Source organism: Sturnus vulgaris, unplaced genomic scaffold (genome assembly GCF_052056855.1).
Source record: "Sturnus vulgaris isolate bStuVul1 unplaced genomic scaffold, bStuVul1.hap1 Scaffold_192, whole genome shotgun sequence".
NCBI classification, from domain to species: Eukaryota; Metazoa; Chordata; class Aves; order Passeriformes; family Sturnidae; genus Sturnus; species Sturnus vulgaris.
In genome coordinates this window covers 5,425,538-5,441,487 of record NW_028276155.1, presented here as the reverse complement: position 1 = coordinate 5,441,487, position 15,950 = coordinate 5,425,538, and positions in this window count along the sequence as shown.

Below are 15,950 nucleotides of genomic sequence, written 5' to 3'. Positions count from 1 at the left end.
GCCCATCCCTGGCACCCCCATTCCCCTGGGAACCAAAGCATGGGACCCCCATTCCTTATGTTCCCCCTCTCTGGGATTCCCATCCCAGGAATGCTTTTCCCCAGGATCTCCATTCCCATGGACCCCCAGCCCGGTAGTTCCATGCCTGAGAACCCCCCTTCCCTTGGGGACCAGGATTCCCCCTGGACCCCCATTCCCCTGGCACCCCAATCCCTGGGATCCATCCCATGATAACAAATCACTGGTGGCCACGTTGTTCTGGGACCCTCATCCCTGAATCTGAACCCACCCAACCCTTGGGACCCCCATTCCCATGGGACACCATCCCTGGCACCCCAATCCCCTGGAGACCAAACCTTGTTCCCCTGCACCACCTCAGCCTCCAAATTCTGGCACCACTCTGCCCTCACCATGTCCCACCATCACCCCCATGTCCCACAAGGTCCCCACCCTGTCCCCATCCTGTCCACACCCTGCCCCCACCAGAGGCCACCAACACGTGGGGACGAGACGTGACCTCGCTTCCTGTCCCTTCATGGGAAGAGCCACCAGCCAGGGGACAGGTGGCCACAGCAGCGAGTGACAGCCAGTGCCCATGGCCGGGGACAGCGGGATGGCCGGGAAGGTGGCGCTGCTCCTGTGGGGTGAGTGCCCCGGGCACGGGCCTGACGCCCCGGGGATGGGCCCCGGTGAGGCAGAGAGCGGTGGGGAGGGGGCACAGGGGGGCTGCGGGGTCCCCTGAGGTCCCCAAGGCCAGCAGAGCCAGGGCATGGGCATGGACCCCAGTGTGACCAGAGTCGTGGGGTGGCCCTGGGAACAGGAACAGGGGGACAGGAAGAGGGGAACTGGGATGTGGGGATGGGAACAGGGGGATCGAGATGGGGGGACAAGGATGTGGCAACAGGAACCTTGGGGCTGGGGCAGCTGTAGGGACAGGGAGACAGGGATGCAGGGACAGGGACAAGGGCCACGTCCCATGCACATGGGCCATGGGCACAGGAGCCATGGGAATGGGATCACGGGCACAGGGCCATGGGGATGTGGCCGTGGGGACAGGTGCTCTAGGGCTGGGGGAGGTGACCTGTGCACATATGGGGTGTCCATAGTGTCCCCATGTCCTGCCTCAGGCCAGGGTGACCGAGGTGTCCCTGTGCTCAAACCCTCCGTGCTAGACCAGTGTTCCCGTGGGGTCACTTTGGGGACAGACACCACACCAGGTGCCCCAGGTGCTGCTGTCCCTGCAGGGCCACCCCCAGCCAGCCCTTCAGAAACTGTCCCTACTGTTGTATGTCCCTACACTTTTGGCAGTCTTTCAGGATGAATGAGTTACAACTCTCCTATTGATAGTGTCTTATGTATAAACGATTTACAATAGGGTTCTCAGCACAGAAAAGACTCAGAACTCATGGAGCTGTTCCAGGGGAGGACACCAAGACACTCCAAGAGCTGGAGCTCTCTGTGACAGAGAGCAGGGAGAGCTGGGGCTGTTCAGCCTGGAGGAGAAAAGGCTGTGGGGAGACCCCATTGTGACCTTTCAGGACCTCAGGCACCTCACAGGAAACAACAAACCTGCATTAATGCCACGGAATGTCAAACAAGAATCAAAGCCATGGACAGCTCTCAGGAACCACTTCACTGTGGATTTTCCTTCCTGGAAGCCCAAGATATCTGAATGTCTTCCTGGTGCCTCAGGCCCTGGGTCAACAGGGCTTATCAGAGATGTAGGCAGGGGACCAACATCCCTCCCCCTGACTGGGCACCTCTGTTTGCCCAGTTTGATCCCAGTGGCTGCCTGGGGACAAAGACCTGCTCTCCCATATCCCTTGGGATGGACACATCCTGCTCTGGGTCACTGCTTGCCTAAGCCCAGGGCCAGGGCATTGCAGAGACACTGTGTGGGGACAAGAGCCTTGGGGAGCTGCAGCCAAGTCCCAGGCAGGGACAGTGCTGGAATGGGAGCCTGGTTGGAGATGGGGTCCCTGGCACCCCCCATGTGGGGCAGCTGTGTAGAACAGGACCCAGGTGCTCTGGGAAGGTTTAGTGGCTGCAGGTGTGACAGGAAGAGGGTCACCCCCAGGACAGGGGATATTCCCACCTGGACTCCACCCTGGGGCTGAAGATGGGACCAGTTCAAGGCATGCAGGGAAAGGGAAATAATGGGCTGGTGTGGATGTGGGAAATGCCACACCTGAGCAATTCCCCAAGCTTCAGCTTTGTCTTCAGCTGATCATCATTTCCCAGTGCTGCCCAGTGTCTCCAGTCACTGGAGATCCTAATCACCTGGCTATTTCCTAGCTTCGTGACACCGTTGTCCCATCATGTCTCAGTTTTCCGAGATTCTGGAGTCCTGTTGTCCCAAGAAGAGGGGTCAGCCCATCTCCTGTTTCCCCCTGGGGCAGGAGGGGGAACACTGATGATTCTGCTCAGACACGCTGGGGTCAGCTCTGGGATATCGTGAAGGAAAAGCCCTTGGAGAGGAGGGGAATTGGGAGATGGGGGGACGTGGCTCTGGACGCTGTTGGAGGATGGATTGTGTTGGAGTGGGGGTGTTCTCCACAGGTGATCCAGCTGCCTACAGCTCCCTGCCCAACCTTCTTGGACCCCAGAGGTGTCTGGGCCCTTGCAGGGGCAGCTGGCCCATGCAGGAGGCTGGAGGGATGATGGCCAAGGGGGCTGGATGTGTGTTACAGGTGGGATGGACTCTGTGCCAGGGCTGGGACTGTGGCCAGGGCTGGGGACTGTGCCAAGCTGGGCTTTGGCCTGGGGACTTTTAGGGAGGGAGCAGGGAGGTGTCTTGGCAGGGCTAAAAGTGCTCCTGCCCTGCTGCAGCCTCAGGGAGCTCTGCCCAGTGTGAGAGGAAGATGAAGGTGTGCTGTGCTCAGTGTGGCCCTGCTCTTCTCCAATCAGCTGTCCCCCTGGAACAGGCTCTGAGGTTCCCCCACATCCTGCCCTTTATAGCCTCCCATCCCATCCTTTTGGTTTCCTCCTTCATCTCATTCCCAGCTTCTCTTCTTTGTCCCATTCAGGGTACCCAAATGCCCTCCTAGCAATCATTCCCAATGCCTTTCTTCCTTTTTCCTCTTCAATCCTTTGCCTTTCTCCATGGCCATTACAGCAGTATCTTCTGATACCGTTCCCTCACTCACCCCCCACTTCCAAATCCTCCCCCAGTCCCATTGGTTTTGTCCTCAGCCGTCCTATTTCTTTTCCTACTAAGCCCCTCCCTTGCAGCCCCATGTCCCTACACTGCAATTCCTTTCTCCTTCCCTGCATGCCACACAGGGCCCCTTCTACACCCCTATTTCAATTCCTTGGGCTCTTCAGGTCACCCCAGTTCAGTGTCTTTGGGTCTCCCCCCACCTCAAACAGATCTCCCAGGAGGCCCTGAATTCCCATCCCTTTGCATCTGCCCTGCTCCCTGCACCCATGTCCTGCCACAGCCCCGCAAGGTTAATCCAGACCAGGCCTTTGTTCTCCTTTCCCAGGTACTCCTGGAAGGAACCCAAGATGATGTCCGGGCAGTGAGTGGAGTGCTGGGATTGGAGGGCATCCCCTCAGGGAATTGGGGAGCAGTTTGCTTCCCCCATACCTTGCTGGCACCGGAGACATCACAGTGTCCACTGAGGTCTCCTGATCTTTCTGCAGATGGATTTAGACAATTTCAAGATCCTGAAGACAACTCTGGTGAGTACCACAAGTTCTGCCAGTGTCCAAACCTCCCCCTGCATGGCCACCACACTCCAGACCATCCCAGTCTGACCCAGCCCAGCCCATTGCATCCCTACAGACATCCCAGACAGCACCCCTGCCCCACGGATCTTTCTCAGGGAACAACTTGCCCAGAGTGCCCCATTGCATTCCCATCCCTGTCACCCCCCTGCATGGCTCAGGATGCAGCCCCTGCCCCAGCTGTGCCTCTTGGCCAGGACCCCAGTGCTTCTGGGCAGGAGCACAGCAGCTCCTGCACCCCATTGCTCCTGCAGGCCCCTTCCCCAAGGACCCCCCTCCTTTCCCCTACCATCCAGTCCAGCCCAGTGCATATCTGTGTTTCTCTGTGTGTATTGGTCTGTATCTGGATTTCTGTTCTCCTGGCAAGTGAGGAAATCTGGTCCCTTCATGACCGGGCTCTGCTGTCTTCCACACAATCCCCCCCATCCAGGTTGTTTGTTGCAGGTTATGTGGGCTCTGCTGGGGGCAGTTTGAGTGGGAGAGTGTGCATGCAGGCAGAGAAAAGAGCAGATGCTGGCTGTGATCACGATGGAGGTGGCATGGGTCCAAAACCAAAAACAAAGCTCTCCAAATAAATCTGTTTTTCAAAATATTCATTTCTTTAAATAAAAATATACACATGCTTTTCATTAAAAAAAAAAAAGGTGTTTTTTTATCAAAAATATTTCCTCCTCTTGAAATTTGTTCTCCACTTGGATGGGGCTGCCAGTCTACCTGGCTATGGAGTGCTATGTGGCTGTGGGATTTCTCCAGGTCCGGAGATTGAGGAGGATGCCAGGTGACCCTGGCTCTGGGGGGTTCCTCAGCAGACAGGTGTGCCGTGCTCCGGGGCAGTGCTCGGGCACCAGGTGTACCCTGCTATCCAGTGCCTCGTGGTGGCCAGGTCTGCCTGGCTCTGAGGCTGGGCTCGGCCAGGGATGGCAGGGTGGGGCAACCCCATGGCTCCAGGCACAGGGCGAACTGCACTACCCAGCTCACACGGGACTTAGCTGAATTTTGGCATGGCAGACCAGTTTTCCCTGGCCATCCTGGAAGTTCGCCAGGCGATTCGTTGTTTTCATTGCCCCCAGTTACATCATCCTAGTGCTGGCACCGCCCCAGGGAAGCCGCCAAGCATGACTGGCACATGACATTGCCCTGGCAGAGGGGCAGTGAAAATGTCTTGGCTGTGAGCAGCAGAGCAGAGAGAAAGCAACAGGCCCAGGCAGCTGCTGCCATGGGGGCACAAACTCCGGTGCCCGTTGTTATGAATGATGTTCTATCTTTCTAATTTATCAACCAACAAGATTAAATTTAATAGTAGATTTTTAATAGTAACAAAATTAATAACTTCAAAATATTGGAGATGACAATTAAAGTATTGGAGATTCATACAATCAAAGTGCATATATTTAAGAATATACAAAATTTGGCAGTAAGTAATTCAGTATAATTGAGGTTCGTAAAAAGCATAAGCAAAACCGACCGGGGAGGGGCCCCCCTCCGACCGGGGGTACGGGGAGTGGCTCCCATTCCTCACGTACCAAAGCATCCAGGCTAACAATCCCACTTATATACTGTAGGCTACAGAAGTTTCTAGAAAACTCCTCCTAGTTTCCATTCCGAAAATCTACGTCACTGTGTGTACGGCACATGTTCTACTAATGGGTTAGGGGGTCTCTCATCCTTTTGAGGATCTTATTTCCGATGAAGGCTCATCATCTTCCTCAGTGACCGAGGTGTGACCTGCAGGTAGCACAGGTGCACTGTGTGACTGAGCAGATGTTTTCCATTACAAGACTTTAATTGAGTCCCATGCTTGGAATCATCCTATTTTGGCCCATTTCAAGGTCAAAACTTTCTATTTCTAGATGCTGCTTGTCAGACCTACATCCTTCTATTATTCTTGTTTGACTGTCTTCCAACCTCCTTCTTCAACTCCCAACATTTGGAAGATGTCCTTTGCCCTGTCTCACCCATCTCCCCCCTCATTCTGTAACAATTGTCTTCTAAATACAATTTTGTTAATATAGTTACAATTTAATTAGCACGAATCACATTTATCACACCAGGAAGGTCCCAGAGTGACCATAAGGGTTTTCAGATGGACACAGAGCAGCTGTAGAACATGTTGGGGAGAAAAGAATATTCTGTTCCAAGGAAGAGGCAGAGAAAAAAGTCCTGTGCAGCCCATTCCCCACAGGAGGTGGCACTGGTGTCCCAGAGGGAATTAGCCATGGCTCTAGGGACAGTGGTGCAGATGGAGCCCTGGCGGAGCAGAGGGAGGTTGAGCAGGAAGAAGTCCCTCGGGGTGTGCAGCTGGTGGTCGCAGACTCCCGTGGGGATGATGAGACTGTTGCTCAGGAGGGCAGCCAAGGAGATGACCAGGAAGAGCCCCAAGTGCAGGAGCTGCAGCTCTGGCGGGTCTGCCAGGACGCCAGGAGGAGGAATTGGGTGCTGGAGCTGCTGTGGGACGTCTGGTGCCTCTTGTCACATGGATGTGTGCAAAAGACAGGCTGGACTTTTCAGGGGAAAACCTGCTTCATTCTTTGGAGAAATGCCTCACCCTGCCTCTGTGCCTTCAGTCCTGCCCTGAGTGTGCAGCTCCCTTTGCCTGGAGCTGTGCTTGGCACCGGCTGAGGCTGCCAGGAGAGCTGGGCATTTGCTCCGGGCTCTGCAGAAGTCCCTTCTGTCCTGCAGCAACTGGGAAACAGCAGCACAGGGGAATCCCAGCGAAATCTGCTCCTGATAGAACGAAGCTTTCCATCATTGTTGTTCCCATCTCCCCCCACAAGCACAGAGATTCAAAGGGTTTGTGTTATTCCTTTTGTTCGACTTCCCCACCACGGCAGAGGGGTGGTTTGAAGGCAGCTTTGGGTTGCGTTCCTGCTGTCCTGGCAGTGAAATACTGTGCAGAGGGCACAGAGGTGTCTTCTCCATGGGGCTCACAGGTAACACCGAGATGCTGTGGGGTAGCTGTGCCCTGCCTGAGGGCAGACTCAGCCCAGCAGGGGCCCTGGCAAAGGGAGGAATGTCCCAAAGATGGCATCTTGTGCTCAGTGCCAGCCCCGCAGCCCAGCATTGCCCAGAGCCTGCAGGCTGGGTGGGACAAAGGCAGCAGAGCCTCATGGGGAAACGCCTCCAAATGCCTGCGTGTTCTTGCAGAGGGAAGCACAGCACGCACCGCGGGTCACTCAGCAGCTTCTCCTCCGCAGCATTCAGGGTGCCAATGAGGAGACTCTGGCAGAAAACTGCCAGTGTTGAGGGCAGAAGCTCTGCTGGGTGAGAGATGAGACCAGGGGAATTGTCTGGGGAAGGCTTCTCAAGGGCAGAGGATGGCAGGGAGGTCCATGAGTCGCTGATCCCGCAGCATTTGTGCTCGCAGTCCCCCTCCCTCTCTTCCTCTCTGGGGCTGCTGTCCGAGCTGCCCGTGCTGGGAGCTCTTCTCTGTCCCTCTTTCCCTGCCCTGTCACCCCACCTCACCTGCTGGGTGCTCGGCTCTGCTTTGCAGCCCATTCCAAAGGCCGGGCACTGCCGGGGAGAAGCTGCCTGTGGGCAGGAACAGAAGGGATGAGACACAGACCCTGAGGCAGCTGCAAAGGGGCTGCTGCTCTCTGCACACTTGTGCCTGGGCAAGGTACTTGCTGAGGTCCTCATCAACCTCAGCGTGGTGGAATAAAAGCCTCATCCCTTTCCTCACGCACACAGCCTTGTTCCCATTTCCATCGAGGTAAACAAGTGAAAATTCCCAGCACAGATTGAGGAAAGAACAGGTGTCAGCAGCACAGGGCTGCCCTGATTCTGCTCATGTCGAGGGCCTCACAGAGACATCGAGGATATGAACAGGAGCTCCGTGAGTTCTGAGCCTCAAAGCTCCTCCTGTACAGGTAGAAGGACCTTTCCCTGCTGAGGTCCCTCCTTCTTTGCCCCCCCCTTCTCCTGCCATGGCTCTCAGGCTGAGCACTGAGCCCAGCAGGTGCTGATCCATGAGCAGGCGCTCAGTGCTCAGGGCTGCAGGGACACGGCTCTGGGGACAGCCCTGGACACCCGTGGTGGGCACCCCTGCCTTCCAACCCAGAAGCCATCCTTGGGAGCAGGGAGGTGTCCTGCCCTGACCTGCTGGTGCTTCTGCCAGGGAGCCCCTGCTCCAGAAAACATTGCTCTCCTCTGCAGCCAAGAACCAGCAGAGCCTCTGAGACACATCCCAGCCACGGGCTGTGCCTGCTCTTGAGGAGCCCTCCAGGATCCTCCTCTGCCTTTCCCTGCATCTGCCTGCTTCCCAGGATAAGGGCCTGTTTGGGGTTTCCTGCCCCTGTGAGGTTTCAGGTGTCTTCCCACTGTCCAGACCTGTTCAGCTTTGCCCCTGTCTCCTTTGCCCTTGTCCCCTGCAGGCCATGCCCCAGCCCTGCTGTCTCTGCAGAGGAGCTGCTCCTGTGCAGAGCTGTGTCTGGGCAGTGCTGCCGTGCTGCCCTCAGCTCCCCCTGTGCCAGGAGCCTGGCCCAGCTGTGGAGAAAAGCGTCAGCTCCAAGTGTTCCTGTCCCTGCCCCACCTCAGCTCTCCTAAGAGATCCCTGGGGCTCCAGGGCTGATAGTTCCTGACAGGCAGTGGGCTCAGCCCTGGGGAATGCACTTGGAAGTTGACTAAAGGAATATCAAATTATCCCTCTTTAACTTAGTGGTCATTGAAATCTTCCTCTTTAACTCCACTCCTGAAACAATTCCTGAAGACTTGAAGACAATACTGGTAGAGGTGTGGTTCCTTCAGGTTTTCTGCACTTCAGTGAGCCCTGTGGGACATTTGGTGCTGAGTCCATGAACCTCAAAACCCCAGAGGAGACTTCAAAAATGTCCAAGGAATGAGTCAATCAAAGACCCAAGACACTTTTCAAGGCCCAAGATAATGTTCCACTCACCACTGGCTTTTTGCTGTGGTCAGATGGGCTTGGTGAAGGCTGGGTGAGACTTCCTGAGCAATGCTTTGCCCTCCAGGCACTGATCAGCTCTTGGCACAGAAACAGGGAGTGCAATGTGGCTATTGCTGCCCTGTCAGGGCCCCAGTGGACACCTGCTGTTCTTGGACCCAACAGCAACCCTAAGAGACAAGGATCCTCTGAGGTCCTGGCAAAGCCAAACAACTCTTTAACCTTATCCATCCTCAAAGCATCACAAAAGCCCACGGGCTCCAGGATCAGTTCCTGATGGACCCAGTCTGGAGGTTGTCCCTGCCAGTGATGAATGGAGCCTCAGGGCCAGTCCCAAGAGGGGTCTTTGGCCACTCCTTCCTAGTGAGACCTTCCTGGGCCTCCAGCACAGACAGGCTGTGGTATCCTGCAGTCTCTCCAGAAATAAGGATGGATTCTCCCCCTTTGGAATGGGGGTTTCTGAGCACACTCTGCACCAGTGTCCACCAGAGACACATCCTTGATGCTGCTTTGGGGCTGCTGTGCCAGGCCACTGATCTCACCCATGCCAGGAGCCCGGAGTGCCCTTCCAGATGCTGGGATGGACACAGGGCCTCTGTTGCTGCTCTGGGAAGGAATATGTGGGGTTTGTTTCTGCCAAGCACAAGTGCCTCGAGCAACGTGGCAAGTCAGAGCAGCCCTTCTGCTCTGCCCCACACACACTGGAGCAGGAGTTCTCCCACAGAAATGCTTTGGGGCCTTTGGGTTTCCTTCCAGGTTCTGCAGCGAAGCTTCCCCCCTGCAGGGAGTTTCTCTATTGCTCCTGTCCAAGCCTCTGTGCTGCAGAAAAAAACAGGGGGTGACACATGGGCTGTGCCACTGGTGCCTTTCCCTGGAGCAGGCAAAGTCCGGCTCTTTGATGCTGAGACAGTGGTTGAGAGGAGAGGGGAAACTCATCCTACCCGACATGCTGCAGCACATGTAGGGACAGTTTCTGCACAGTTCAGACACAGCCCCGAGGGAAGCAGGAACCTTCTCATGGCGTCTCCAAAGCTGGGGGCCAGTCCAACTGCACTGGGAACCTCCATGTGTGGCCAGCTTATTCTCCCCAGGCTGTTGGTACGAGGTCAGTTGCTGTCCAGTTCCATCCCCCTGACTGGCACTGATCTGCAAGGAAGCCTGGACCTCTCCTTGGCCAGTGTTCTGCAATTAGAACCCTGCAGACACTTCCTCAATTCCTCTCCAAGGTGACCTCAGCACACCAATGACATCACAGCACTTGTCCAACTGGTCAAGAATCCCCCACAGGGACACTCTGCTCTCTCCTCCATAGGCACAAAGCAACAACACTCCAGAGGAAAATCTTCCCTGTGGGCACTGTGGCTCCTTGTCCAGAACAAACAGTCAAGGCAGTGGTCTGAAATGTTTTCCCAGCTGGGCTAATCTCTCATGGATCCACAGTGTGGCTGTGGAAAGAGAGAAGCAGAAGCCTTCACTAATGCCCTGGAATGTCAAACAGCAATCACAGCCATGGACAGCTCTCAGGAACCACTTCACTGTGGCTTTTTCCTTCTTGGAACCTGGACAGGCATCTGCATACTCCTGGGAAAATAAAAACAAGAACAGGGACACTGGGATGCCCTGTGGCTCAGGCAAGACTCCCATGGGCTTCACAACTCAAACTTTTGAGCCCCACTGTGCTCCTCCTCAAAATATGAGGGTCAGTTCCCAAACAGGGACACAGCAGGGTTTTATGCCAGGGCAAAAGTTAGAAGAGTGGAATGTGGGGAATAGTTTAAAACCCAGAAGTTTCAAAACCTGTGAATTTCGGAGGTTAAAACAAGTTTGAAGTTTTTATGGTCCATTATTCTCTGCCTTCCCACTGTTCATTTGGCACATCCCAACTCCAGAGAAGATGATGGAAATCACACCTGCAGGAAGAGTAGGAATTCATTCCCAGAGAGAGGAGGGAAGGAGGGAAAAGGATTCCAATTGTTTTCTTGATCATTGTGACCAAAAAAAGCTCTTCACTCAGTTTGCAACATCCCGATGGTGAGGTATGTTCCTCATTTTTCAAGCCAAATTACAATAATTTGGAAACTGTCCCTCGTTTAAAACAAAATCACAGGCCAATAATTGACTCAATTTGGTTCCCAAATCAGAAATCCTTAAACTTCTACCAAGAAGTGTTTCCCTGCAATAGAGAAGCCAGTTTGATTCCTTTTGTCCTGAGTTCATGACTCCAGATGAACTGGAAGGGTCCTGGCACTGCCAAACGTGGCTGCAGTGACAAGGATCACACCCCCAAGTCACCATTAAATGCACTCGATCCGCACCTCCCAGAGCCCAGCAGCAATTCCTGTGCTGCCCCCGCTCTGGGTCAGCCTGACAGGCATCGCTCTGGTGTGCAGGGCTGGCTCCTGCAGGACACAGCGCTCGGAGCCGCTCTGTGTCCCGCAGCTTCGGCATCTCAGCTGTCACTCCACGGCTGCCAGGCCTGTGCCACGATTTTTCCACCCATGTTCCAGTGCTGCTCCACTGAATCACAGAAACACAGAATTTGTGTTGTAAAAGACATTTGAGATCATCCTGTCCAACCGATGACCTAACACCACCTTGTCACCAGGCCATGGCACTGAGTGCCACATCCAGTCTTTCCTTAAACACCTCCAGGGACGGTGACTCCACCACCTCCCTGGGCAGCCCATTCCAATGCCCAATCTCCCATTCTGTGAATAAATTCTTTCTAATGTCCAGGCTAAGCCTTCCTGTGGTGCAGCTTAAGGCTGGATCCTCTTATCCTGTCTGTTCCCTGGGAGAAGAGACCAACCCTCACCTGGCTGCACCCTCCTGTCAGGGAGTTGTAGAGAGCACGAAGGTCCCTCCTGAGCCTCCTCTTGTCCAGGATAAACAAGCCCAGCTCCCTCAGCACCTGCTCATGGGACTTGTGTTCCACAGCTTCTCCCCTGCTGTTCCACAGCCACTGCTCCTGTTCCAGTGTGGCTGCAACCCCTCCAGTGGTGCTGCTCTCACAGCAGTGCTGCTCGTCTGTGAAACTGCAGGGACTCCTGCAGTCATGGGGACATTGTGACACTGAGGGGACACATGGAACCATGGGGCCAGGACTCTTTGTGAAAACTCCCAAGGCCAGAGATTTGAACTGCTGGAACCCCTTCACAGCAGTGTCTCCTGTGACCCCACATGTCCCCGTTTGAGTCCCCACACCCTGGAGTCCCACAGTCAGACCAGATTTCCTCACTGCTTCCACCCCAGGTTTCCCATGGCTGAGTCTCAGATGTCTTGTTCCACAAAGCCATTTATTCAGGGTGCAGTAACACAGAAACAGCTCGAGCTGCTGCATCTGAGCAGGACCCTGAACAAAGGACCCTGGGCTCATCTCATTTGTCTTGCCATTTTCCCTTTTTTATTCATTTTAATTAATTATTTTATTTTATTTCCTTCCCTTTTCCCCTCAAGTTTCCCACCATATTTCTTTTCCTGCTTCCCACCTTTCTGTCCCCTCATATTTCCCATCATTTTGGCCTCCTGTTTCCTGCCTTTTTTCCCCTTATGTTTCACACCCATTTTTCCTGCCCATTTCCTGTCTTTTTCCACTCACGTTTCCTTCCCTTTCCCCTGCACATTTCCCGCCCTTTTCTCCCCTCATGTTTCTCACCATTTTTTCCCTCCAGCATTTCTTGTCCTTCCATGCCATCACATTTGCCATCATTTTTCCCCTCACATTTTCCAGCTTTTCTCCGCTTGTTTTGCACACTTTCTTCCTCTCATTTCCCATCGTTTTCACTCAAGTTTATTGTCCTTTATTGCCTTCCATTTCCTGCCCTTTTCTTCCCTCAGGTTTCCTGCCCCTTTTCTCCCTGCACATTTCCTGTATTTTTCTCCCCTCATATTCCCCAGCGTTTGGTCCCGTCACATTTCCTGCCCTTTTGTCCCCTCACGTTTCCCATTTTTTACCTCATGCTTTCCACCCTTTTCCCCCTCATGTTTCATGCCTTTCCCCTCACAATTCTCACTGTTTCCCCCCCTTCTAATCCTGTCCTTTTGTCCCCTCACGTTTTCCCCCAGCAAGTTTCTCTTTTCCTCTCGAGCTGTCCACTCGTGCTGGGTGTCTCCATGTCCACCCACCTCGCTGTCCTCACAGGCCTTGGTCTCCTTTGCCATCCATAAGGTTCGGCAGCTCAGAGATCTCTCTTTGTTTCATTGCTGCTTTTAGTAAATTGTTCTTAACTCAACCTGTGACCTTTCATTTTTTTGCCTGCAATTCTCCATCCCTCCGCAGAGGGAAGGGAAGGGAGAGTGGGAGAAGGGAGCAGTGCATGGTTTGGAATGTTTCATGGGAGCATCGTACTGGGGATAACTGGGGTGTCACAAAGGGCTCCCTGTGACCTGCCACCTGCCCCTAGCAACAGCTCTCAGCCTTTGTTGGCATGGAACCAGCCCCCAGGCTGCAGTGTCCGGCAGGACAGTGACGGGACAGGACGGGACCACGCAGCTGGCGACAAGCCCGCGAGCACAGCTCACATCTTGCCCTGCAGAAGGGAGATAGATATTTCATCCAACCTTCCCCCTTACTGATATTTATACATTTTCTCTATTACATAAAATGGAGAGGAGACCTCCAAGACAGCCCAGGGTGGCCTGGGAGGAGGTGGCGGCTCCTCAGGAGAGCAGCTCTGCAGCGGAGCCCCCCGAGTTGACCATGGTGCAGCCACTGCAGCCCAGTGAGTGAGGGGCCCTGTGGGACTGGGCAGGGCTGGGTCCCCGTGCTGGGATCAGGTTTCCCTGGCACACGGGCAGCGGGGATTGCAGGGGTGGGAGTGATGCTGGAGTGCCAGGGCTGCTCAGGGTAGGACACCAGCCCTGGCACAGGCTCTGCCAAGGAGGGGGACAGCAGAGGGGCCCCAGCTCCTGCTCCTTCCTCTGCTCTGTCTTGTCACAGCACCCTCTGCAGCTCTCCTTTCTCTCCCCCTCCGTTAGATACCAGCTGCTTACCCATTTACACACAGGAAGCCATGGACTTCATCCAGGCCTTTGCCAGCAGCCCCGAGCAGGTACCCAAGGCCCATTGGATGGTGGCTGTGCCTGGCCAGGAGTGCTGGCTCTGCGGAGCAGCTGCTCCCACAGGGCATTGCACCCCAGGGCTCTGGTCCCAAGGGCTGGGTGTCCTCACTTCTTGCTGCCCCATTGTCTCTGTCCCCCAGCACCAGGACAAGGACCTGAAGCTGAAGTTCCTTGACAGCATCTACACCCTGTGCAGAGATGTCAAGGAGAGTGGCTTCTCCCAGGTCCTGAATGATTTTTGTAGCAGATGCAAGCTGGGACAGATGATCCAGGTGAGGAGGCACGCAGTGCTCTGGGGAAGGGGGCAAGGACCCCCACAGCCTGTGAGGGCTCCACTCGGGCAGGGCAAAGCTCTGCTGGCTGTGGGTGCTGGCAGCTGCCAGGTTCCATCCCAGCTGTGCCCTGCAGGTGCTGCTGAAATTGGAGCCCAAGTACGAGATCTGTACCCAGGTGCGGCAGCTCGCCATGCTCATCCTCGCTGGACTGAGGTACTGGCCCAAGGGCCTGCAGAGCCCTCCCAATGCTCCGTGCCCACCTGCCCATCCCTGCTGGCAGCCCTGCCCCGGAGCTGCAGGAGACCTTGAGGCACTGCTCCCAGCACCAGTGTCCAATTGGGCCCCTCTCTCTTTGCAGCACCATCGGGACAGTGCTGGAGAAGAAGAGAAAACTGTTAAGAGTCTGCTTTGACAACATCTTTTTCCTGCCTCCAAAGAGGGAAATGCAGAGACTGGAAGCAACCCTCTTTTCTTCGGTAAGTGCTGCATGAACTGGAGGAGCCTCCAGTCCCTCTGGGCTGCTCCTGGCCACCCCATGCTGCCTTAGCACCAAAGATCTGGGGCAGGCCATTGGCTAAGCTTCACTTTCCTACCCTCATCCCTTCATCCCTTGCCAGGCCCCAGCCACATCCAGCAATGCTTGCTGCTCTGCCCCCAGCACAAAGCCTGCTCCTGTGTCCCTCCCCTCACACTGGGAGTTCAGATCAGTCTTCTGGGGATGGGAGGGACAGCAGGATCACAGCCACTGCTCTGTGTCATCCTTGCAGACTCTGCATTCCATGGACGCCATGCTGGAGGTGATGGTGCTCAGCTCTCCTGCCTCCAAAATCATCTGGATTCTTCAGCACATCTTGGAGGTCTGGCCCATGCACAGAGTCGGGGGTCAGGGGGCTGTTCCTCACTCTGGAGAGGAAGGAGCCCGGGGTTGTGTCCAGTCTTGTCCTGCCTCCTGCCAAAGGAACCCAGTCCCAGCCAGAACCAGGACACCCCAGTGCCTGCAGGCAGAGTGTGCTGCAGAGAGGATGCCCAGCTGCCCTGGGGAAGCAGGGGGTGGTCCAGAGGCAGGAGCCCCCTGGCAGGCTTTGCTTGAGGGCACAGGAAGCCTGGAGGGACGGTGCAAGTGTGTCTCAGGAGCGGGGCCAAGCTCCTGCTGCTGCTGGAGTGGGTGTGTGCTTGAGGGGCTCACCTGCAGCTGCTCTCTTCTCTCTTCCCAGGAGAACATTGCTGGACTACATTGACAGAGTGGCAGTGCAGGAGAGGGTCATGGGCAGGGTTAGGCAGCTGAGCCAATTGCTTGCCCACTCCTCTTCCCATGTGCTGGTAAGGACCTGCTACCCTCCAGCCAGGCCATTTCCCCTTCCCTTTGCTGGGGTACAGCCACAGCTCTGAGATGCCTGCAAGGCCTCAGCTGCCCACCCTCAGCCCTTCTCTTCTGCCTGCCTCCCCCAGGCTGGTCAAAATGAGGACAGTGCTGCTGCCTGTGGAGAGATCCAGATCCCAGTCCTTGGGAAGCTGCTGGGACATCTCCTGTTCAAGTCCTTCAGGACAGAAAAAACAAGCTCTATGGCTCTGGATAGTCTCTGCTCTCTCTTCACATTTGTCTGTCATCAGAAAGGTCAGAGAAGCTGTGGTGGGCTGCATCCCCATGCACAGCCACATCCCCAGATACACCTGCTTGTCTTCCTGAGCCTTTTGACAGCCCCTTGGTGTCCTTGGTGCAGGTGCCATCATGTCCCCAGTGCTGCTGTCCCCTCTGCTCCTGCCAGGCTCTGGATGGTTCTGTGTAGCTGAGCTGCTCCTCCGTGCAGGACTCAGCCCCACTCTGCCCCATCCCCATGGCCTCTGCCAAGCTCATGTCCCACCCTGCCACATTCCAGCCCTGCCAGCCCTTCCCCTGACCAGTCCAGCAGCCACGGTGTAACTGGGGGCTGCATGCAGAGCTCCAGGGGCTCAGAGTTTCCCGGGCCAGCAGCAGTGGGTACAGA